Consider the following 24,446-nt stretch of genomic DNA (forward strand, 5'->3'; position numbering starts at 1 on the left):
AAAGGCCGCACATCCTTACGTTTAATCAGCCTAATTTGACCAAATGTTTATCAATGTATGATAAAGGATACAACTCAGGAACAGCCAAGTGGAAAAGATGCATAGGGAAAGGTATTGGTGGGGGTATAAGGCATGGGGCTTCTGTGCCCTCTCTGCGCAAGCCATCTTCTCATCACTTCCATGTATCTCCAAGCCAGAAGCTCCAGAACCTCCATTTTTAACACACTACTCATGGAATTCATGTGTAGTAAAGTGCTGTAAGATATCAGTTTTTGAGTTTTTTCCCCCTTATATTTGCTTTGTAAATATTTGTTGGATTTAACAAATTAGATTTTATCAGCCTATCTTTTTTTCTAATTATTCATCAAACAACAATACTTTTTTTCAAATATCTCCTATATTTGTCTCTTTCATTCACTTATGCACTTCGTCTCCCCATTTCCTGTTTCTTCTTTTACCCCCACTCCCATAGATTACTTCTAATCCCTTTATGTCCTTAATCATTTTTCAGAGGAATTCAGATAGAGTGAAACATTGCTTATTACTATTGCCTTTGATTGATCCAGAAAAGTTTCTTTCAAACTCAATATTTGCATGTAACTCCAACTTGTATATTTGGCCCTCGTTAAAAATTAGGGGAAAATTTGATAAATATATTACGTGAACTTGTCAATTATTTTAACTTTTTCACTTCAGATACCTTTGTCTAGTAAAAAAAAAAATTATATTTTGCCCTTATTATTAAATATGATCCTTTAAAAAATCCAATTCCAATTATAGAAAAAAGTATAATAGAAGAACTGATTCAAAGGTTAGCTCAGAATTAAATTTAGTAGTAATTAAGAGGTCAACCTTTAAAATAAGTATAATCTTAGACATGATTTTTAATTGTTACTCCTCTATCTGCTTCTTTAATGATTCCTTTTTCCTTGTGTATTTGATCTTAGGCATCATATCTAAACTGTTGCCTGTGTTCAAGATTTTCAAGAATCTAGAATAATGCTACTTGTCCAACCTTATTTCTGTTTTTTGTTTTTTTTTAAGCACAAAACATCCATTAGAAAAGTTTCTTCACTGTCCCATCCTATTCCTATTTTTACCTTTGAACTTGTGCTCATCATTGTTCCTTATATGTCTATATTGCCTTGTCCTCTCTCTTCCATTTATCTAAATCCTCTCATCCTGTCCCAACCCAACCCCTACTTTTCTAGTCCTCTCTTAAGCATTTCATTTCCTTGGTTTCTGGTTTCTCACAGGTACTCATACACTTATAGAATGCCCTGTACCAGCTGTCATTCAAGTGTATTTGGTTCTAAGGTTGTATGTCATTAGTGTTGCCTTAGTTATATTTCTTGCTTCTACTTTGAGAGCAAAAAATGTCAACACTAGCAACTGCCATAAGAAAAGCTACTTCATTTTCTAGGAAAGAGTTACAGTTAAGATAAAATTTAAGTCTTAATCTGGAGAGTCTACATTATGTTTTTAATCAATTTTATAAGATCATAAATCTGGTGATGAAAATAATACAGTAGTACAGTCATACTTGAGAAAACTGCCCTTTAATTGTAAAGAAATTTAGGTTACAACGTCTTAATAAGAAAAACTGCCACTTATTTGTTTGGTGCCTAAAATATGCCAGATCTTTTTTGGTTAGGTACGTTACTGTGTTTTCTTTGAGTCTCATAAAAATTCTATGCAGTACTTAAGATTATCTGTTTTATAGTTGAAGAAATTGAATTTCTGAGAGGGTTGAACAGTACTATGGCAGAACCAAAATGCAGGTCCAGTTCTCCTTGTCTTAAATTAATTGCTGTTTCTACTGCATTACATGGTATTCCTAAAAGAGTACAGAATTCTTGGAACAGCTTTGCCAGAGTACTCTAGAAGAATTTTGCAAATAGCGCCCTTAGAAATGCATAGTTCCATGCTCAGAGGCCCTCCTTTATATTAATCAGCAATAAAGAGTCATTTTTCCCTGTCAGATATGCCATTGCAAGCACCTCGTTCTCAAGCTTTATTCAGGAGCGCTTCCAAGGTCAAGAGGTATTGATACGTGAGGGAAGTTGTCTGGCATTGCAAGGAAAATTAAGTTGATTAGGCTGCTTGGTGAGAAGGGAGAAGACTTAGGAAAGATTTGGAACGAAGGAAGGGTCGTGAAAATGATGTGATATTTTTGTGTATTTCAATCCTCTTTCTCTTGTACATGGTTTTTACAACCTTTTCTTCCTGAATAATGATCATTTTGAGTTTGTATGCTAAGTGTACCTTTTTAATCTTTCTATTCTCTGAATCATGATGTTTTTGGGGGGGTTTTGTTTTTGTTTTTCCTGTAGTTTATTTGAATGCATTAAAGTGTATTTAAAATGAGGATTTGATGCAGACAGGAGGTTGGTATAGAAAAGACTGGATAACAAAAGCCTTCTTAATAATGAAGCACAGCAAAAATGGAACCTGCAGGAACCAACCATGTGGACAAATGAAAAAATGCCTTTTGTCTACAAATTGCAGTGATCCTACATTAACATGGAGGTCTCTGTCTGGCTTAGGACAGCTGGCTAAGTCTGATCGTTCCCCTCCATACAGCCTTTAAAACCAACACTCCAAGTACTGCTTTCCTTGCCATTTTGTTTACTATCTCTACTGATTAAGTGTACTATATTATTAACAGACTACCAGGTGTGGTTACTTCTGCATCCATCTTAACTAGTTTTTGAGGTATATTATCGTTTCTAAAAACTAGATATTTTTTTTTGTTTGATTAAGGAAACTATAACCAGGAAGTAGAATGAACACAGAAATATTATTTTTCTGAGGGACCACATTGGCTTAACTAATCCAGGGTTATCAGAAAAGGTCAGTCAATATTTTAGATACGAAAGTATTTAGAGTTAGCTTCCATGAATCATTAAGAATTGATTTGTCATTAAGAAAGTGATTTTTCCAAAATACAGTTTATGTAATCTTATAAGTCTATAACCAAATTTCAGGAATGACTGTTTCCGGGGAAAAGCTTGCTACTAAGTATTAACCTAGTACTAAATTTGAAATCTTAGTTTTTCATCGTGTGTGTTCCGCAGTAAGTTGTGGGGAAGGGTACGGAAACAGGGGAAGGAGCTGCCGTGGCATTTCTAATGCACTGAGGTGTGATATACAGCACCAGGGTATGTAAGCCATTGCTGGGTTTATTTATAACTAATTGTGTGAGAATCCTTGTTGGTGGTTCTGAAATCCCAAATTTCTTATTCTGACCGGTTATTGCATTAGACCATTGTTGAGTAAGTAGTCTTATTTTTCTAGGCTCTTTAGAAGTCCTTATTCTACTCTGTTCTTCATTTTAATAAACCATTTCATGATTTTTTACTCACTTATGTTATTTTTGCTCTGCACTTTTATGGCCAAGGGTATACTAAAAACAGGGACAATCAGATATGTAATGGTATAGCTGTATGATTTTTTATGATAGCTTGGTGCCTATGCCTGTTGTTAAATTTGTTTTTTTATTGAAGTATAATTGACTTACAGTATTACATTGGTTTCAGGTGTTCAACATAGTGATTTGATATTTTCATACATTACAAAATGATCACCATGATAAGTCTAGTTAACATCTGTCACATACAAAGTTATTATATTATTGATTATATTCCTGTGCTGAATATTACAATCCCATGATTCATTTATTTTATAACTGGAAGTCTGTACCTCTTAGTCTCCCTTACCTGTTTCACTCATCCTCCAACCCCCCTCCACGCTGGCAACCACCAGTTTGTTCTCTGTACTTGTTAATCTGTTTCTGTTTTGTTATGTTTGTTCCTTTATTTTGTTTTTTTACATTTCACATATGAGGGAAATCATACAGTATTTGTCTTTCTCTGACTTATTTTATTTAGCATAATACTCTCTAGATCCGTGTATGTTGTCGCAAATGACAAGATTTCATTCTTTTTTATGGCTGAGTAGTATCCCATTGTGTGTGTGTGTGTGTGTGTGTGTGCGCGTGCGCGCGCATGCCACATCTTTATTCATTCATCTATTGATGGGCACTTTGGTTGCTTCCATATCTTTGCTATTGTAAATAATGCTGCAGTGAACATGGGGGTGCATATATCTTTTCAAATTAGTGTTTTTGTGTCCTGTAGGAAAATACTTAGAAGTGGAATTGCTGGATCGTATGGTAGTTAAATTGTTAATATTTTTGAGGAACTGTTTTCTATACTGTTTTCCATAGTGGCTAGACCAGTTTACATTCCCATCAATGACGCAGGAGGGTTCCCTTTTCTCCACATCCTTGCCAACAATTATTTGTTCTCTTTTTAATAATAGCTGTTCTGACAGGTGTGAGGTGATATGTCACTGTGGGTTTTATTTGCATTTTCCTGATGACTAGTGATTATATCTTTTTATGTGTCTGTTTGTCATTTTTATGTCGTCTTTGGAAAAATGTAAGTTCAGTTGTACTGCTCATTTTTTAACCAGATTGTTATTTTTCAATGTTGAGTTGTTTTAGTTCTTTGTATATTTTGGATATTAACCCATATCAGATATATAATTTGCAAACATCTTCTCCCATTCAAGTAGGCTGCCACTTTGTTTTGTTGCTAGTTTCCTTCACTATGCAAAAGCTTTTTAGTTTGGTATAGTTCCATTTGTTTACTTTTGCTTTTCTTTCCCTCATCTGAGGAGACATATCCAAAAAAATATTGCTAAGACTGAAGTCAAAGAGCATACTGCCTATGTTTTCTTCCACAAGTTTTATGGATTTAGCTCTTACATTTAAGTCTTTAATCCATTTTGAGTGTATGGTGTGAGAAAGGTGTCCAGTTTCATTTTTTTGCACTTAGTTGTCCAGTGTTTTCAACACTGTTTACTGCAGAGGCTTTCTTTTCCCCATTGTATATTCTTCCCTCTTTTGTGATAGAATAAGTTACCATATAAGTGTGGGTTTATTTCTGGGCTCTCTATTCTGTTACATTGATCTATATCTTTTTTTATGCCAGGACCATACTGTTTTAATTAGTGTAACTTTTTACCATAGTTTGAAATCAGGGAGCATGATACCTCTAGCTTTTTTTCTTCGTTCTCAAGACTGCTTTGGAGTCTTTTGTGTTTCCTTACAAATTTTAGAAGTTTTTGTTCTAGTTAAGTGAAAAATGCCATTGCTAATTTGATAGGAATTGCATTGAATCTGTAGATTGCCTTGGGTTAGTATGGCCATTTTAACAATATTCTTCTAATCCATGAGCATGGTATATTTTTCCATTTGTTTGTGTCATCTTCAGTTTCTTTTATCAGTGTCTTATAGTTTTCCAAATACAGGTTTTTTTGTTTTTTAAACCTCCTTAGTTAGATTTATTCCCAAGTATTTTATTCTTTTTGATGCGATTGTAAATGGAATTGTTTTCTTAATTTCTCGTTCTGATAGGTTTTTTTTTTAACATCTTTATTGGAGTATAATTGCTTTACAATGGTGTGTTAGTTTCTGCTTTATAGCAGAGTGAATCAGCTGTACATATACATATATCACCATATCTCCTGCCTCTTGCATCTCCCTCCCACTCTCCCTATCGCACCTCTCTAGGTGGTCACAAACACTGAGCTGATCTCCCTGTGCTATGCGGCTACTTCAACTAGCTATCTACTTTACATTTGGTAGTATATATATGTCCATGCCACTCTCTCACTTTGTCCCAGCTTACCCTTCCCCCTCCCTGTGTCCTCAAGTCCATTCTATACCTCTGCGACTTTATTCCTGTCCTGCCCCTAGGTTCTTCAGAACCTTTTTTTTTGTTCAGACTCCATATATATGTGTTAGCATATGGTATATGTTTTTCTCTTTCTGACTTACTTCACTCTGTATGACACACTCTGGGTCCATCCACCTCACTACAAATAACTCAATTTTGTTTCCTTTTATGGCTGAGTAATATTCCATTGTATATATGTGCCAAATCTTGCTTATCCATTCATCTGTTGTTGGACACTTAGGTTGCTTCCATGTTCTGGCTATTGTAAATAGTGCTTCAGTGAACATTGTAGAACATGACTCTTTCTAAATTATGGTTTTCTCAAGGTATATGCCCAGTAGTGGGATTGCTGGGTTGTATGGTAGTTCTATTTGTAGTTTTTTAAGGAACCTTCATACTGTTGTCCATAGTGACTATATCAATTTACATTCCCACCAACAGTGTAAGAGGGTTCCCTTTTCTCCACACCCTCTCCAACATTTATTGTTTGTAGATTTTTTGATGATGGCCATTCTGACTGGTGTGAGGTGATACTTCTTTGTAGTTTTGATTTGCATTTCTCTAATGATTAGTGATATTGAGCATTCTTTCATGTGTTTGTTGGCAATCTGTATATCTTCTTTGGAGAATGTCTATTTAGATCTTCTGCCCATTTTTGGATTGGGTTGTTTGTTTTTTTGATATTGAGTTGCAGGAGCTGCTTGTAAATTTTGGAGATTAATCCTCTGTCAGTTGCTTCATTTGCAAATATTTTCTCCCATTCTGAGGGTTGTCTTTTCATCTTGTTTATGGTTTCCTTTGCTATGCAAAAGCTTTTAAGTTTCATTAGGTCCCATTTGTTTATTTTTGTTTTTATTTTCATTTCTCTAGGAGGTGCATCAAAAAGGATCTTGCTGTGATTTATGTCATAGAGTGTTCTGTGTATATTTTCCTCTAAGAGTTTTATAGTCTCTGGCCTTATATTTAGGTCTTTAATCGATTTTGAGTTTATTTTTGTGTAAGATGTTAGAAGTGTTCTAATTTCATTCTTTTACATGTAGCTGTCCAGTTTTCCCAGCACCACTTATTGAAGAGGCTGTCTTTTCTCCATTGTATATCCTTGTCTCATTTGTCATAAATTAGGTGACCATATGTGCGTGGGTTTATCTCTGGTCTTTCTATCCTGTTCCATTGATCTATATTTCTGTTTTTGTGCCAGTACCATATTGTCTTGATTACTGTAGCTTTGTAGTATAATCTGAAGTCAGAGAGCCTGATTCCTCCAGCTCCGTTTTTCTTTCTCAAGACTGCTTTGGCTATTTGGGGTCTTTTGTGGTTCCATACAAATTGTGAAATTTTTTGTTCTAGTTCTGTGAAATATGCCACTGGTAGTTTGATAGGGATTGCATTGAATCTGTAGATTGCTTTAGGTAGTATAGTCATTTTCACAATATTGATTCTTCCAATCCAAGAACATGGTATATCTCTCCATCTGTTTGTATCATCTTTAATTTCTTTCATCAGTGTCTTATAATTTTCTGCATACAGGTCTTTTGCCTCCTTAGGTACGTTTATTCCTAGGTATTTTATTCTTTTTGTTGCAGTGGTAAATGGGAGTGTTTTCTTAATTTCACTTTCTGATTTTTCATCATTAGTGTATAGGAATGCCAGAGATTTCTGTTCATTAATTTTGTATCCTGCTTCTTTACCAGATTCATTGATAAGCTCAAGTAGTTTTCTGGTAGCCTCTTTAGGATTCTGTATGTATAGTATCGTGTGATCTGCAAACAGTAACAGTTTTACTTCTTCTTTTCTGATTTGGATTCCTTTTATTTCTTTTTCTTCTCTGATTGCTGTGGCTAAAACTTCCAAAACTATGTTGAATAATAGTGGTGAGAGTGGACAACCTTGTCTTGTTCCTGATCTTAGTGGAAATGGTTTCAGTATTTCACCATTGAGGACGATGTTGGCTGTGGGTTTGTCATATATAGCCTTTATTATGTTGAGGTAAGTTCCCTCTATGCCTACTTTGTGGAGGGTTTTTATCATAAATGGGTGTTGAATTTGTCGAAAGCTTTTTCTGCATTTATTGAAACGATCATATGGTTTTTCTCCTTCAATTTGTTTATATGATTTATCACATTGATTTGCGTATGTTGAAGAATCCTTGCATTCCTGGGGTAAACCCCACTTGATCATGGTGTATGATCCTTTTAATGTGCTGTTAGATTCTGTTTGCTAGTATTTTGTTGAGGATTTTTACATCTATGTTCATCAGTGATATTGGCCTATAGTTTTCTTTTTTTATGATATCTTTGTCTGGTTTTGGTATCAGGGTGATGGTGGCCTCATAGAACAAGTTTGGAAGTGTTCCTCTCTCTGCTATATTTTGGAAGAGTTTGAGAAAGATAGGTGTTAGCTCTTCTCTAAATGTTTGATAGAATTCGCCTGTGAAGCCATCTTGCCCTGGGCTTTTGTTTGTTGGAAGATTTTTAATCACAGTCTCAATTTCAGTGCTTGTGATTGGTCTGTTTATATTTTCTATTTCTTCCTGGTTCAGTCTCGTGATAGTTTTTTATTTATAGTTAGAAACACAACAGATGTCTATATATTAATTTTGTATCCTGCAACTTTACCAAATGCATTGATGAGCTCTAGTAGTTTTCTGGTAACGTCTTTAGGATTTCTGTGTATAGTATCATGTCATCTGCAAACAGTGACAGTTTTACTTCTTCTTTTCCAATTTGAATTCCTCTTATTTCCTTTTCTTCTCTGATTGCCATGGCTAGGACTTCCAATACCATGTTGGATTAAAGCGGCAAAAGTGCACATCCTTGTCTTGTTCCTTATCTTAGAGGAAATGCTTTCAGTTTTTCACCGTTGAGTAAGATGTTGGGTGTAGGTTTGTCTTATATGGCCTTTATTATGTTGAGATATGTTCCCTCTGTACCCACTTTGTTGAGAGTTTTTATGGTAAATGGATGTTGAATTTCGTCAAAAGCTTTCTCTGCATTTATGGAGATGATCATATGATTTTTATTCTTCAGTTTGTTCATGTGTTGTGCAAATTGATTTGCAGATATTGAGCCATCCTTGTGTCCCTGGGATAAATCCCACTTGTTCATGCTATATGATCATTTTAATGTATTGTTGAATTCGGTTTGTTAATATATTGTCAAGGATTTTTGCAGCTGTGTTCATCAGTGATACTGGCCTGTACTTTTCTTTTTCTTGTGATACCTTTGTCGGGGTTTGGTTTCGGGGTGATGCTGGCCTTGTAGAATGCTTTCTGAAGCATTCCTTCTTCAGCTTTTTAGAATAGTTTGAGAAGTATAGGCATTGATTCTTCTTTAAGTGTTTGGTGGAATTCACATGTGAATCCATCTGATCCTGGACTTTTGTTTGTTGGGAATTTTCTTTATTACTGATTCAATTTCATTACTGGTAATTGGTCTGTTCATATTCTGTATTTCTTTCTGATTCAGTCTTGGGAGATTGTACATTTCTAGGAATTTATCCATTTCTTCTGTGTTGTCCATTTTATTAGTGTATAATTGTTCATAGTAATTTCTTATGATCCTTTGTTATTTCTTTAGTGTTGATTGTAACTTCTCTTTCATTTCTGATTTTATTTATTTGGGCCCTTTTTCTTTTTTACTTGATGAGTCTGGTTAAAGTTTTTAAAATATTTTTGATAACCACCTCTGATAACAGTACATGTTAGGTATGTTCTAATTGTGAATACAAGTTCCTTCAGATACCAAATAAAATGATTAGGTCTTATCAGAAAAACAAGTAAGTTGGGGGCAGAGAGGATATATGGTAATCTGGTGATTCTGGTGTAGGTAGGTAGGTGATTCCTTCCTCTGTGTGTGTGTGTGTGTGTGTGTGTGTGTGTGTGTGTGTGTGTGTATCTGTGTGTTTCTGTCTGTATATACATATCTTTCCAAACAGACACTTAGACATGATTTTTTACTACTTTGAAGTTTGAGTAAGTTCTTTCTGTATTAAGTTAGACTTTCAAAATAGCCAAACATCTTAGAGGAAGCCCTACGAAGAAATTATACTCACTAGACTAATCTGTATATGTGTATATGGCTGTATTCCCAGAGAGAGAAACACGTTATACCAAATTATGTTTAATGAATGCTGATTTTCATACTTATTTGGTACAGACAGATTCCAGTGGTAAAATTTAATGGGCTATCATTTTATGTTTATATTCATGATCACCTTCGGCTCTTTTACCTTTAGATAAAATTTGAATTTCATATGCACTTATGTCTTCTGTGTGATTAATGCTACTGTTTCTTAAATATAGTCATGCAATGTAAGAGATATCCAGCACCTAGAACACCATCTGTTTGCCATAAGAATATCTGGTCCACCTTGTCTTAGAATGATTATAAAAAATCTTCAACATGGAATACTTTCATTATTTATAGAAAACTCTTATTTATAAAGCTTTAGAATTGAAAATATAATAAGCCAGCCAGCAAATCTTGAAGTTCTTTCGATTAGCAGTATAATTCATTTCCTCCTATTAGGTAAGTTAGTTATAAGAGTCGGTATTTGTTTAAATGAATCAAAAAGAGTTGAAGTGTGATGAAGGTAATATATTTTACTAAAATAATGACCCATTATTCTGTTAATCACAGATTATAACTATATGTTTTTATTCATAATAGCCTTTATAGTTTGGGATTAGAAAGGGACCCAGTATCATCCTAAGAAAGGATACCAATGGGGAGGAAAGAGAGTATTTGTGTTTAACTGGGTAATCTTGAAAGTGTTCCCTTGTGATGAAGAAACTCCAGTCTCCAAGATCTTGAATTGGGTTGGAGGGGTGGGTATTAGCCTGGCACCGCCACTGACTGTACTGACTACATAGTATACTCCCTTCCACCTTATTTCTGTGGCCAAGTCCTTTTCTCTAATGATATTACTTAAAATCATACTTGTGGGGAGATAAATAAAAGACCAAATTCTTTGTATAATAAGCCTTTTAGGAATCTAGGTATATGAGACTTAAGATGTAATATCCATATATAATGTCTGAGATCTGAGGTTCTCCCATACATATCAAATGCTCACCTAAAACTCTTTTCTCCTTCCCTTCTGAGTTTATAAATTCAGGTCAGGGCCAGTCATATGATAAACTTACCAAATCAATATGCTAAAAACCATCAATTGGTGTATTTTATCAGTCTCCATATGTTGATCATGGCTTTGCTATGCTATAGTTGTGTGTATGGTTTTGGACAAATTATTAAGTCCCTTTAAGACCATGTTTTTCCTTTGTACATTGAGGATAAAAATAGATAAATATCTGTAATAGATATAACAGATTGGTATGTGCATTAAGTGAAATAATTTATATAGTCCTTAACAAAGTAACTGGCCTATAGTTCTCAATAAATAGTTATGTGATGATGGTAGAAGTTTGTTTTTTGTTTTGGGGTGGTTTTTTCTGTTCTTGTGTTTTTAACTATCACTGTAAGATAGTAAAATGAGACAATGAGATAAGTAAAATGAGAACCTTAAATTCTAGGATCACAAATTTTATTTATTGTTTGTCTTGAAAATGATCACAAATTTTATTTATTGTTTGTCTTGAAAATACAGTACAAACAACTAATTCACTCAGTTTTAGATCCTTTATAGAATGCAGGAAGGCTGACTGTAACATTTTAAAGAGCAGGACCTCTTATTGATAGATTGTGGTTTTGTATTCATTCTCTCTTAGACATATTTATATACATTTTTACTAAGTCATTTCTGAAAAACCACATGCTGAAAGAAAGGTCAGGGACAAAAAAAACCTGTCTTACCAGTGGCATTTATTTAAAAACCATTGGAGATCATCTTGGAACCAATGTTTGAATGTCTTTCTGTGGGCTCTCCCCATGTGCAGCATAGATCTATGTCTGTATTAAGGTAAATAACCACCCAGGGCAAATTGGGGGACTCTCCTGATAAGTCAGATCCAGACAAAAGTAAAATGCGTGTAACTCCGAGATCCAAAAACAGGAATAACTCTGGCACAAAAACAGAAACATAGATCAATGGAACAAGATAGAAAGCCCAGAGATAAACCCACGCACATATGGTCAACTAATCTATGACAAAGGAGGCAAGGATATACAATGGAGAAAAGACGGTCTCTTCAATAAGTGGTGCTTGGAAAACTGGACAGCTACTGTAAAAGAATGAAATTATAACACTCCCTAACACCATACACGAAAATAAACTCAAAATGGATTAGAGACCCAAATGTAAGACCGGACACTATAAAACTCTTAGAGGAAAACATAGGAAGAACACTGTTTGTCATAAATCACAGCAAGATCTTTCTTGATGCACCTCCTAGAGTAATGGAAATAAAAACAAAAACAGGCAAATGGGACCTAATGAAACTTCAGAGCTTTTGCACAGCAAAGGAAAGCGTAAACAAGATGAAAAGACAACCCTCAGAATGGGAGAAAATATTTGCAAACGAATCCACGGACAAAGGATTAATCTCCAAAATATATAAACAGCTCATGCAGCTCAAGATTCAAAAAACAAACAACCCAGTCCAAAAATGGGCAAAAGACCTAAATAGACATTTCTCCAAAGAAGACATACAGATGGCAAGAAGCACATGAAAAGCTTCTCGACATCACTAATTATTAGAGGAATGCAAATCAAAACTACAATGAGGTATCACCTCACACCAGTTAGAATGAGCATCATCAGAAAATGTACAAACAACAAATGCTGGAGAGGGTGTGGAGAAAAGGGAACCCTCTTGCACTGTTGGTGGGAATGTAAATTGATACAGCCACTATGGAGAACAGTATAGAGTTTCCATAAAAAACTAAAAGTAGAATTATCATATGATCCAGCAATCTCACTACTGGGCATATACCCAAAGAAAACCATAATTCAAAAAGACACATGCACCCCAATGTTCATTGCAGCACTGTTTACAATAGCCAGGTCATGGAGGCAACCTAAATGCCCATCGACAGATGAATGGGTAAAGAAGATGTGGTACATATATAAAATGGAATATTAGCCATAAAATGGAACGAAATTGGGTCATTTGTTGAGACGTGGATGGATCCAGAGACTGTCATACAGAATGAAGTAAGTCAGAAAGAGAAAAACAAATATCCTATATTAATGCATATATGTGGAACCTAGAAAAATGGTACAGATGAACCAGTTTGCAGGGCAGAAATTGAGACACAGATGTAGAGAACAAACGTATGGACACCAAGGGGGGAAAGTGGCAGGGTGTGGGGATGGTGGTGTGATGAATTGGGCTATTGGGATTGACATGTACACACTGATGTGTATAAAATGGATGACTAATAAAAACCTGCTGTATAAAAATAAATAAAATTTAAAAAAAAAAAAAAGACCTTGAGGGCAGGCCCCATCTGCTTTGCTCATGGCTGCATCCCCAGCACTGAAGCTAGAGCCTGACACTGAGCTCAATAACTATTTGTGGAACAAGTGAAACAGCTGTGCAGAGACTGACCCTGGGTCCTGGCGTCTCTGAAGACAGCAAGCCTGGGTAAAAAAAAAAAAAAAGAAGAGAAACTTGATAAAAGAGAACCTCTATAAGTGGTTTTAATAGAAGAATGATTCTGCCTGTCAGGAAATCCACTACAGCTCCGTTTGGTGAAGCAACAAAATGTTAGCACTTGGAGTATTTTCTTTCTTTGTATTTAAATCAGAGGGTACCACAGGGAAGTATATAAAGGCTTTGGGATGGTTTGAAGGAAATACAAAGGAGTGGAAAAATTGGACAATTGAATAGTATCACTTAACAGAACATGGCTAGAAGAAAACCTCCTAAGAGTCTCTGCATATTATATTTGCATTTCATCTCACAGGAGAGGAAGAGGATGCTCATAAGGCAACTGTAGGTCATAAATAAACAGAAAAGCTTAAAGGGCAAATTCATTTGAAAGTGTTCTGTGGCTATAGGATCCTGAATGAAAATCAGATTCAGCTGTACACAGAATCCATGAATTCCTACGTGAGGAGAAAAGCCATTTTAATTTTCAAGATGCATTTTGAATACAAATGTTACCGATCTCTCACCCCACCTCAAAGAAAGAAAAGAATGAGGCAAAAGGCCCTACTTTTATTTTTGTGTTTATAACCTTGGTATGAAAAGAACCTGAAGTATGTATGGTCTTTTATTTGTAGTAACACTGCAGTCATACTCCAAATTAACACTCTTTATTGGCAATGAGCAAACAAGATATCTGTGTTCATAAAAAAGAGAATACCAAATAAAACAAGAGCCTCTATGGAGAGAATATTAAGGAACTAACATATAAGGTAGATTGTGATATAACAGATATAATGTGGTTGTTATTGTTTGAAGGCTAGTTATCTCAAATTTTTATATACTTCTTTCTTCATATATTTTTAATATTCCTCCTTAAAGATATATGTATATCTTTGAGGAAGAATATTAAATTCAGCCATCTTCTACACTGCTCTGTGTCCCCTAGGGAATTGTATTTGCAGATACTGTATGTCGTACATAGTGATTTATCTTTTTCATCATGTCAAGTGCTTGTCTAAAGGGCTTAAACGCATGTACAGTTTTAACTTAGTGAATGCTTTAAGAAGAAAGTTCAGTGCTTGTAGGACAAGCTTGAAGACAGACCGCTTATATTAGTTTTTGCTAGCTATCTCAACTGCAGCTCTTGCTTTTAGAGGACAAATGTGAATAGTATTTCAGTATACTTCACATTTGCCGTGTCACTAATAGTGTTCTATCACTTGAAAGAGAGACTCAGTTTTAAAGATTATATGTCTAGGTGTTTTTTTTCCCCAAAAAAAGAGCTTCAAGGAACTTTCCTTCCTTTGTTTTACAACACAGACCATAAAACTGCCATATGGCAGTTTTGGGGGAGAAAATGTTTCTGAAATTTTTGAGATCCTTATTGAGCAAGGTTGTGCTTTAAACATCTAAATGGTAGGTGGAGGCGTGTGTCATTTCTAAATTCTGTCTTAGGGTGGTGTTCTGATTAAGATTACTGGAATCATGGGCTTCCCTGGTGGCACAGTGGTTGAGAGTCCGCCTGCCGATGCAGGGGACACGGGTTCGTGCCCCGGTCTGGGAAGATCCCACATGACGCAGAGCGGCTGGGCCCGTGAGCCATGGCTGCTGAGCCTGCGCATCCGGAGCCTGTGCTCCACAACGGGAGAGGCCACAACAGTGAGAGGCCCGCGTACCGCAAAAAAAAAAAAAAGATTACTGGAATCAAGTTGCCAGCTTTCCTTCCTCTCCTCTAAATATTAGCTTTGAACCTTTGGGCAAGTTACTAACATTTTCATGCCTCAGTTTGCTCTTCTGTGAAATCAGAACAATGGTATCTTCTACATAATATTGTGGAATAAAATTAGAAAATATATAGAAAGTATTGAGATAGGTGGGGAACTCAAGGTAAATGATTATTGATAAATAATGTTGCTGTCATCTTCAATATTTTATACATTAATCGACATAGCTAGATAGCTACTTGTTTTTAATTGATCAAATATTAATTTTGCAATGTAAAAAATATAATGTCTGCATTTAGATGGTTTACAACCTAGTAAACACAAATATTTTTAAACAAATAACTGTGGTATAAGCCTGAATGAAAGAACTCCTTACAAGATAATTATCCCTGAAAATATTGGTCCTAGAGGGGAGAGATTACTTCCAAATGGGAGAATTATAAAAGGCTTTATGAAGATACTGGCTTTTGTGCCGGTCTTCATAAATACAAAAAGGGTTTCAGAAGGCTTAAGACAATGAAAGGACATATCTGGACAGAAGACCATAAACCAGCATCTGCTTACTACTAACCAGGCATTATATAATAAGTGTTATCTTAATTCAAAATCATCACTATAAATCTTTTAAGTTATATACTTTTGATGTCTGTTTACCAGTGAAATTGAGGTTCAGAGAGGTTAACTGATTTACCCAAGAGAACACAACTGAATAAGGAGTAGTAGAGTTGAAATTTGAATCCACGTCTACCTTACTCCAAAACGCATACTCTTTCTGCTACACTGCCTTCAGGTTGGAGAAAAGTGTGAACAAAGGTGTGGATGAGGGAAACCGTAACAGATGTGTAGGAAATTTTTAATATAGTACACGTAAGAAGTTGGGATAGAAACTCTTGGGGAATGAAGCTGGAGAGATACCAGAGTATACAGTATACAGAGTATACAGAAAAAGAAGTTTGCGCTATCTTCTATAGGGAGTAGTAAGCTGCTAAAGCCCACTGTACAGGGAGATGAGATTATCACATGAGAATATTTTCATAGCAGTTATGTAGAGTACATTGTAATGAGAGGAGATTAGAAGTAGAGAGTTCAGTTAGATAGGTTATTAAACGATTTAATTAGTATTTTTTCTGTATTCAGTTTCCTTTTAAAAATGTTAAAGTTGACCTCACATATTACAAACATGTTTATTTAAAGGTATTTCAATATATTCACTTCAAAAAAAATCTTTTGAACTATTTTGAGGATACAGTTATCTCTCACCTACTGGCACACAACTTACATTTTTTTTTTTTTACTTTTTCCAAGAATTTCAGTTGCTGAACTTAATACATTTGAATTGAAGAGTTTCGTTAAGTGTTAGGATTAAGGATGACCCTAGGGCCTGGGGGGTGGGTCAGGGGTTGAGACATCACTGAGGGAATAGAACACCAAGAGTAAATCTAATCCTATCTTCTCCTTGCTACTGACTCCTTGTTATCCATAAATAAAATCCTGACTCTGGTATAAGAGAGTTAGTTTGCATGTTTACCCCAACCTATTGTTCTTATCTCATCAACTAATACACAGGCTGATTCACAATTTCTCATCACCCCAAAGCACCATTTTCTTTCAAACTCATGGCATTTCCATGACCATGTCCCTTTGCCTAAAATATCCTCCATCTTTCCTCTTGAGAAATTTCAACTATTACTCTTCCATGTTCCATTTGTGGCCTTGTCTGTGAAACCTCTCATCTCTCCCACTTTCCTTCTTGCTTCCTCAATTACCCTTTGAACTCTGTATTTCTTATACTATAATAATACACGTAGTAGTTTTCTTTTTAAAAGTCCATTCTAGTTTATAATCTCAAGATCAGACATCATGTCTCATTTATCTTCAGAACTCCAGTACCCAGCACAATGTTTGGCATGTAATATCTACCCTAATGATGATAAATGGATGGATAATGATAGATGAGTTTAAATGGCATGAAATTAATTAACTTTATGGTGAAGCCACTATCATATCCTGAAAGTGCTGGGATAATGGACATTTATTCTCTCTGTAGAAGCAATTTGGTGAATTACCATATCACCTTGGAGATGAGGGAAAGCTTTTTCCAGAAGCTTCTGTCAAAGCTAAGTTCTAAAGGCTGAGTTAGCTCCAGGGACTTGTGCAAAGGCCCTTTATCCTACAGTTTTGACCATTAGGTAGAGTTGCCTCTGAGGTCACTAATATCATCTAATGCCCAAATCTAATAACCTATTATTATTAAACAATCTTTTATCTTCTCATGATTTTTAACAGTTTTGACTACCTTCTCTTTTTTAAAAAGAACTTTCCGTCACTTAAAAACACTTATAAGATGCATTCTATATGCCAGATACATGTGTCTCATTTAATCATAACAACAACTCACGTAGCTCAAGTTTTTCTTTTTTTTTTTTTTTAAATAAATGTATTTATTTATTTTTATTTTTGGCTGTGTTGGATCTTTGTTGCTGCGTGCGGGCTTTTCTCTAGTTGTGGCGAGCAGGGGCTACTCTTCGTTGCGGTGCATGGGATTCTCATTGGGTGGCTTCTCGTTGCAGAGCACGGGCTCTAGGTGCGCAGGCTTCAGTAGTTGTGGCATGCAGGCTCAGTAGTTGTGACTCACGGGCTCTAGAGCGCAGGCTCAGCAGTTGTGACGCATGGGCTTAGTTGCTCCGCGGCACGTGGAATCTTCCCGGACCAGGGCTCAAACCCATGTCCCCTGCATTAGCAGGCGTATTCTTAACCACTGTGCCACCAAGGAAGCCCTCAACTTTTTCTCCCTTCCCTTCCCTCTTCCCTCTTCCCTCTTCCCTCTTCCCTCTTCCCTCTTCCCTCTTCCCTCTTCCCTCTTCCCTTCCCTTAGCTCTGTTAGCTCAGTTTTCATTAGCTCAGTTTTATTTTACAGTTGAGGAGACTGAGATTCAGAGAGGTTTGGTAACTTGTCCAAGATGACATAGTTTGGAAGTGTTAGAGCTTTGAACTCAAGTGTTTCTGACTACAGTGACTGTGTTTATTCCACTCTGCCACTTGAGCTCTCTGTATAGCATAGTTTGTCTGCATATTTTGTTAATTTGACTTTAGGGATACAGATTTAGGCCCATTTCGTTCTGATGGCCAATTACTAATATGTCCCAGAATACAGAAGTGAATTCTGTGGAGCTGCTTTTTTTGGTAAGAGAGGCCGAAAGACCTCTCTTAGGTGATCAAGGGGCTTAGAATTGAATATAAAATATAGCTTGTCACTTTAACAAGGATGAGATTCCAAATTGGAAGTAGAGTTGTTTGATACCCTAAACGCAAACAAGATAAGAAGAGGAAAGAATCAGTAGATAATTACCATACAATTGAACTTCACAGTAATGATGCTAATTTATCTGGAAAGATTTCATATCTAATCATAGTAATTGCTCCAGGGACTCAGAACAGGGAGGTGGGAGATGCTCACTTCTCCTCTATTCTTTTGTACTGTTTGGATTTTTACCACACATGTATTCTGTCTATTCAAGTAAACCATTTTTTTATTTTAAGAGAGAAAGAAGGTATCATAACAGTCCCTGAAGAATGGTGCATTACTGTCCCCATTTTTAAATCCAGCAATCTTGCTAAACTCATCAATTTTAATTACGCATTTCTACATTTTCTTGTATTTTTTATGTACATAATAATATGATCCACAAGTAATGAAAGTTTAATCTACCTTTCCAATTTTGGTACCTTGATACATTTTATTCATTTTGACTTATTCCAATGGCCAGGAGCTTTAGCATAATACTGAATGGAAATGTTGATATCTGGCATCGTTATCTTGTTACTCACCAAAGGGAAAACTTTTGAATATGTCATGATTATATATGATTTCTGCTTTAGGAGTTTTGTAGATACCCTTAGAAGGAAATTTCTTTTTCAGTTGTCAGCTTGTTAAGATTTATTATCATAAATGAATGCTGAAGTATATTATTGCTTTCTTTTGCACCTATTGAAGATGATATATTTCTCTTTGAAATATTGATGTAAAAATAGGTAACATTTTTTTTTTCTAATGTTAAACCAATCTTGCATTGTTGGAATAAGCCCAACTTATTTAAGATGTATTATCCTTATACATTGTTAAAACTGACTTCCTGGGATTTTTCCATCTATTTTCATGAATAACATTGGCCTATAATTTTTCTTCATTGCATTGTCCTTGTCAAGTTTTGATTTTATAGTTACATTAGCTTCATAAAACAAGTTAGGGAATGCTCCTTTCTTTTCTTTCCTGTGGAAAAATTTGTGTACGATTGGAATTAATCCTTTCTTGACTATTTGATTGAAATTGTAGGTAAAATCATATAAGCCTGAGGTGGAAGTAGTTTTTGACAGTTGATTCTTTTTTTTTTTTTAATGCCTATAGGATGATTCATGTTTTCTTTTTCTTCTTGATCAACTTTTTATAGGAATTTTTCCATTTGGTTTAAATATTTGATTTGTTAATATAAAATATTTCCATTTTTTCTACAGAATTTATTATTCTCATTCTGAGAAGTCAGTTTAACATAATGCTTATTAACATTTGGAAAAAGAAACTAAATTAGGAAGGGGGTATATTCTGATTTTGTTTAATAGGTATCTATTTCTTCAGGTTAAAAAAAAGTTGTTTATCATCATGAGTACCAAGATTTATACATAAAACCATCCTTATTTTATGGGAGTGTCTGGTCCATGAATATGGTATATATGTCAATTTATTTAGGTATTCTTTAATATCTCTCAGTGTTGTTTTATAATTTTCAACATGTAGGTCTTATATTTTAGGTTTGTCTCTAAGCAGTTTATACTTTGATGTTATTATAAGTGCTGTTTTTAAAAAATTTCATTTGCTAAGTATTCACTGCTAGTTATAGAAATAAATTGATTTTGATATAATGACCTTATATCTGACAACCCTACTAGGTCAGTGTATTAGTTCTAGCAGCTGGTTTTGAAGATTTTTAAAGATGTTCTACATAGGCAGCCATGTCATTTACAAATAGAGACAATTGCACTGGGTAGGACCTCTAATACAGTGTTAGATAGAAGTGGTGAATTCAGGCATCCTCCCCTTGCTCCCAGTCTGAGAGAGAAAGAGTTTAACATTTCACCATTAAGTATAATGTTAGCTGGAAGTTGTTCATAGGTATTCCTTATCACCTTGAGGAAATTCCTTTCTATTCTTAGTTTCCTGAGAGTTTTTATTATGAATATATGTTGAATTCTGTCAAATGCATTTTCCATGTCAATTGTAATTACATGATTTTTCTCTTCTATTCTGTTAAAAATGTTAATTACATTCATTGTCTAAAAAAATTGTTAAACCAACTAGAATATCTGGATAGAAACCACTTGGGCATGATATATTATTCTTTTTATATATGGCTGAATTATGTTTACTGAGATTTTGTTACAGGTTTACACATCTGTTTATAAAGGTAACTGGTCTGTAATTTTTTAATAATGTCTTTTGCTTTGTTTGACTCGCAAACTGAATTTGGAAGTGTTCCTTCCTCCTCTGTTTTCTGATTTGTTCTTTGATTTTGGGGAATTCCATCTTTCATAGGATTTATTTATTTCACTATATGTCACTTTTACTGGCATAAAGTTGTTTCTATTTATTCTCTATCTTTTTTAATATCACTAGGATGTCTAGTGATATACCCTCATTCCTGATACTGTTACCTTACATTTTCTCTCTTTGTAGAGATTTATCAACTTTATTTCAAGAACTAGCTTTTGGTTTTAATAATTTTTACCTATTTTTGTCTTTTTATTTTATTGGTTTCTGCTTTTTATTACTACCATATTTATACTTGTGTTTTGTGTAATTTGCTTTTTCCCTAGCTTCTTAAGTTAAGCTGCAAGTTATTACATTATTAATGTTAAACTTTCTGCTTTACTAATATAGACATTAAGAGATATAGTTTTCTATCTAAGCACTGTTGTAGCTGTATTACATAAGTTTTAATATATTGTGTTTTCAATATCTTTTAGTTCAATACTGTTTCTCATTTCCTTGTGATTTCTTTTTTGAGCCCTGAGTTACTGAAGAATGTGTTTTTAAATCTCCAAATATTTGGAGATTTGTGCCAGGTGTCTCTTGTTATTGATTTCTGCTCTAGGTCTGTTTGGTCAGAGACCACACTTGTAAAATTTCATTCTTTTAAATGTACTGAGATTTGTTTAATGGTCTGGCACATAGTCTGTCTTGGTAAATAGTTTACAGGCACTTGAAAAGAATGCATATTTTTGCCATTTAAGATTTTATGTAAATATTAATTTGTTCAATTTGTTTCCGATACTGTTTTTCATCTTTTATATCTTTTCTGACTTTCTCTCTACTTATTCTTTGAACTATTGACAGAAGAGTGTTGAAATCTGCAAACACAAGTGTGGAGTTATCTGTTCCAATTCAGTTCTGTCAGTTTTTGCTTTGTGTATCTTGAAGCTCTGTTTTACATATATACATATGCATTTAGGATTTTTTTAAGAATTGACCCTTATTTAATTATAAAATACTCTTATTCCTGGTTATGTTCCTTGTCCTGACATCTACCTTTTCTTTTTTCTTCTTTCTTTTTTTTTTTTGGCTTCACCACAAAAAAGCCTGTGAGATCTTAGTTCCCCAACCAGGGATTGAAGGTGGGCCACAGCAGTGAATGCTCCAAGTCCTAACCACTGGACTGCCAGAGAATTCCCAGAAGTCTACTTTTTCTTTTTCTTTTTTTACTTTTATTTTATTTATCAAGTACTAGTTCATTTATTATTTTTAAAAATTTTTATTGGGGGGCTTCCCTGGTGGCACAGTGGTTGAGAGTCCGCCTGCTGATGCAGGGGACATGGGTTCGTGCCCCAGTCCGGGAAGAACCCACATGCCGCAGAGCGGCTGGGCCCGTGAGCCATGGCCGCTGAGCCTGCGCGTCCAGAGCCTGTGCTCCGCAACGGGAGAGGCCACAACAGTGAGAGGCCCGTGTACCGCAGAAAGAAAACAAAAACAAAAATTTTTATTGGCGTATAATTGCTTTACAGTGGTGTGTTAGTTTCTGCTTTATAACAAAGTGAATCAGCTATACATATACATATATCCCCATATCTCTCCCCTCTTGCGTCTCCCTCCCATCCTCCCTATCCCACCCTTCTAGGTGGTCACAAAGCACCGAGCTGATCTCCCTGTGCTATGCAGCTGCTTCCCGCTAGCTACCTTTACATTTGGTAGTGTATATATGTCCATGCCACTCTCTCACTTTGTCCCAGCTTACCCTTCCTCCTCTCTGTGTCCTCAAGTCCATTCTCTATGTCTGCATCTTTATTCCTGTCCTGACCCTAGGTTCTCTAGAACCATTTTTTCCTTTTTTTAGATTCCATATATATGTGTTAGCATATGGTATTTGTTTTTCTCTTTCTGACTTACTTCACTCTGTATTACAGACTCTAGGTCCATCCACCTCACTACAAATAACTCAGTTTCGTTTCTTTTTATGGCTGAATAGTATTCCATTGTATATATGTGCCACATCTTCTTAATTCATTCATCTGTCGATGGACACTTATGTTGCTTCAATGTCCTGGCAGTTGTAAATAGAGCTGCAGTGAACATTGTGGTACATGACTCTTTGAATTATGGTTTTCTCTGGGTATATGCCCAGTAGTGGGATTGCTGGGTGGTATGGTAGTTCTAATTTTAGTTTTTTAAGGAACCTCCATACTGTTGTCCATAGTGGCTGTATCAATTTACATTCCCAACAACAGTGCCAGAGGGTTCCCTTTTCTCCACACCCTCTCCAGCAATTATCGTTTGTAGATTTTTTGATGATGGCCCTTATGACTGCTGTGAGGTGATACCTCATTGTAGTTTTGATTTGCATTCCTCTAATGATTAGCGATGTTGAGCATCCTTTCATGTGTTTGTTGGCAGTCTGTATATCTTCTTTGGAAAAATGTCTATTTAGGGCAGAAGTCTACTCTTTCAGATATTAGTAGAGCCATCACAGCTTTCTTACAATTAATGTTTGCATGGTATATCTTCTTCTCGTTTTAAAAATATCTTTTTTTTTAATTTAAAGTGTGTTTCTTATAGACAGTGTAGAGTTGCTCTTGCTCTTTTATCAAGTCTTATCATCTCTGCCTTTTAATTGTAGTATTTAGACCATCTACACTTACTTGTTGGGTATTTGTCTGCCATCTTGCTATTTGTTGTCTATTTGTCCTATCTGTTCTTTGTCCCCGTATTCCTCATTTCCTTTTTTTTAATTGAGTATTTATAATTCATTTTATCGCCTTTAATAGCTTATTAGCTGTACTGTTTCTTTTACTTTTCTAGTGGATTCTCTAAGGTTTATAATATTCATGTTTAACTTATCATAGTCTGTCATCAGATTATACCACTTTATATTATGGAAGAACCTTCCAATATACATCTATTTTCCCCTTCTATCATGTGTACTTTTGCTGTCCTATATGTTACTTCTGTTTATTATAACATAACATAATGCATTGTTATTTATGCTTTAAACATGCAATTATCTGTTAAGAAAACTAAAAAATAAATAAGCAAACATCTTTTATATTTACCCACATATTGATCATTTCAAGCACTCTTCATCATTTTGTTTAAATATGAGTTTTCATGTGTTATAAGAACTTCCTTTAACAGTTCTTACAGTGCATATCTGCTGCTATTTCAGCTTTAGTTTGTCTCAAAATATCTTTACTTTTAAATAATATTTCTGGGTTGACAGGTGTTTTCTTTCATCATGTTAAAAAGATATATCATATTGGCTTGCATTGCTTCTGATGACAAATTTGTGATCTTGTTCCTCTGTATGTAATTGTTGACCTAAAACAGATTGCCAGTTACTTCTCTAGTAAAAATGGGTTTATGCAGGATCATCAAAGAATTGCAATTCAGAGTTTGCAGCTATGGTGAGTCAAGTGCAAGTCCCCAGCAAAATGGAGAGAACTCTTTTATAGAGGGGAAAAGGAAGTTGTGAGGGCTATAGTAAACAAAGAGTCTTTGTCCTTTTATTGGCTGAGTTGTGACTGTCTCTCATTGGCTGAACTCTTGGCAGGCAAGAAGAAAGAGTCTTTCTTCTTCCTCTTGGGCTCTGCTCTCGTCATAGGGTGTGAGAGCTGCCCCTTCTGGTCTTCCAACTCTATTTTAATTGAGGTTTCTATTTAAGTCTTTTACATTTCCCCCTTTTGATCAAGACCTTTCTGTGAAAGCATTGCTGAACATGAATGAGGTTTTCCAGTTTCAGTAGTTTTTTCCCCTCGACACCGGGAAAGACTTTTCCTGGTTGTAGTGTCTCACACAGAGGGAAAGTGCAGAGACTGTAAATCTATTGAGGTCACATTTGAGTAACAAGGAGAGATAGGAGGGAGACCTCTTAGGCACTTTTTATGTAA

General features: G+C 35.2%; 1 protein-coding gene and 1 non-coding gene across 11 annotated transcripts in view; both read left to right on the forward strand.

Moving 5' to 3' along the window:
* The window catches only part of COP1 (COP1 E3 ubiquitin ligase), a 290,627-nt gene that overhangs the window by 249,695 nt on the left and 16,486 nt on the right, over positions 1–24,446 (forward strand). The window lies entirely within an intron of this gene.
* Positions 2,444–2,584, forward strand: LOC117201321 (small Cajal body-specific RNA 3). The gene has a single exon (XR_004483326.1). It is a non-coding gene; the product is annotated as a small Cajal body-specific RNA 3 (non-coding RNA).

The sequence above is a fragment of the Orcinus orca genome, chromosome 1 (assembly GCF_937001465.1).
Source record: "Orcinus orca chromosome 1, mOrcOrc1.1, whole genome shotgun sequence".
Taxonomy (NCBI): domain Eukaryota; kingdom Metazoa; phylum Chordata; class Mammalia; order Artiodactyla; family Delphinidae; genus Orcinus; species Orcinus orca.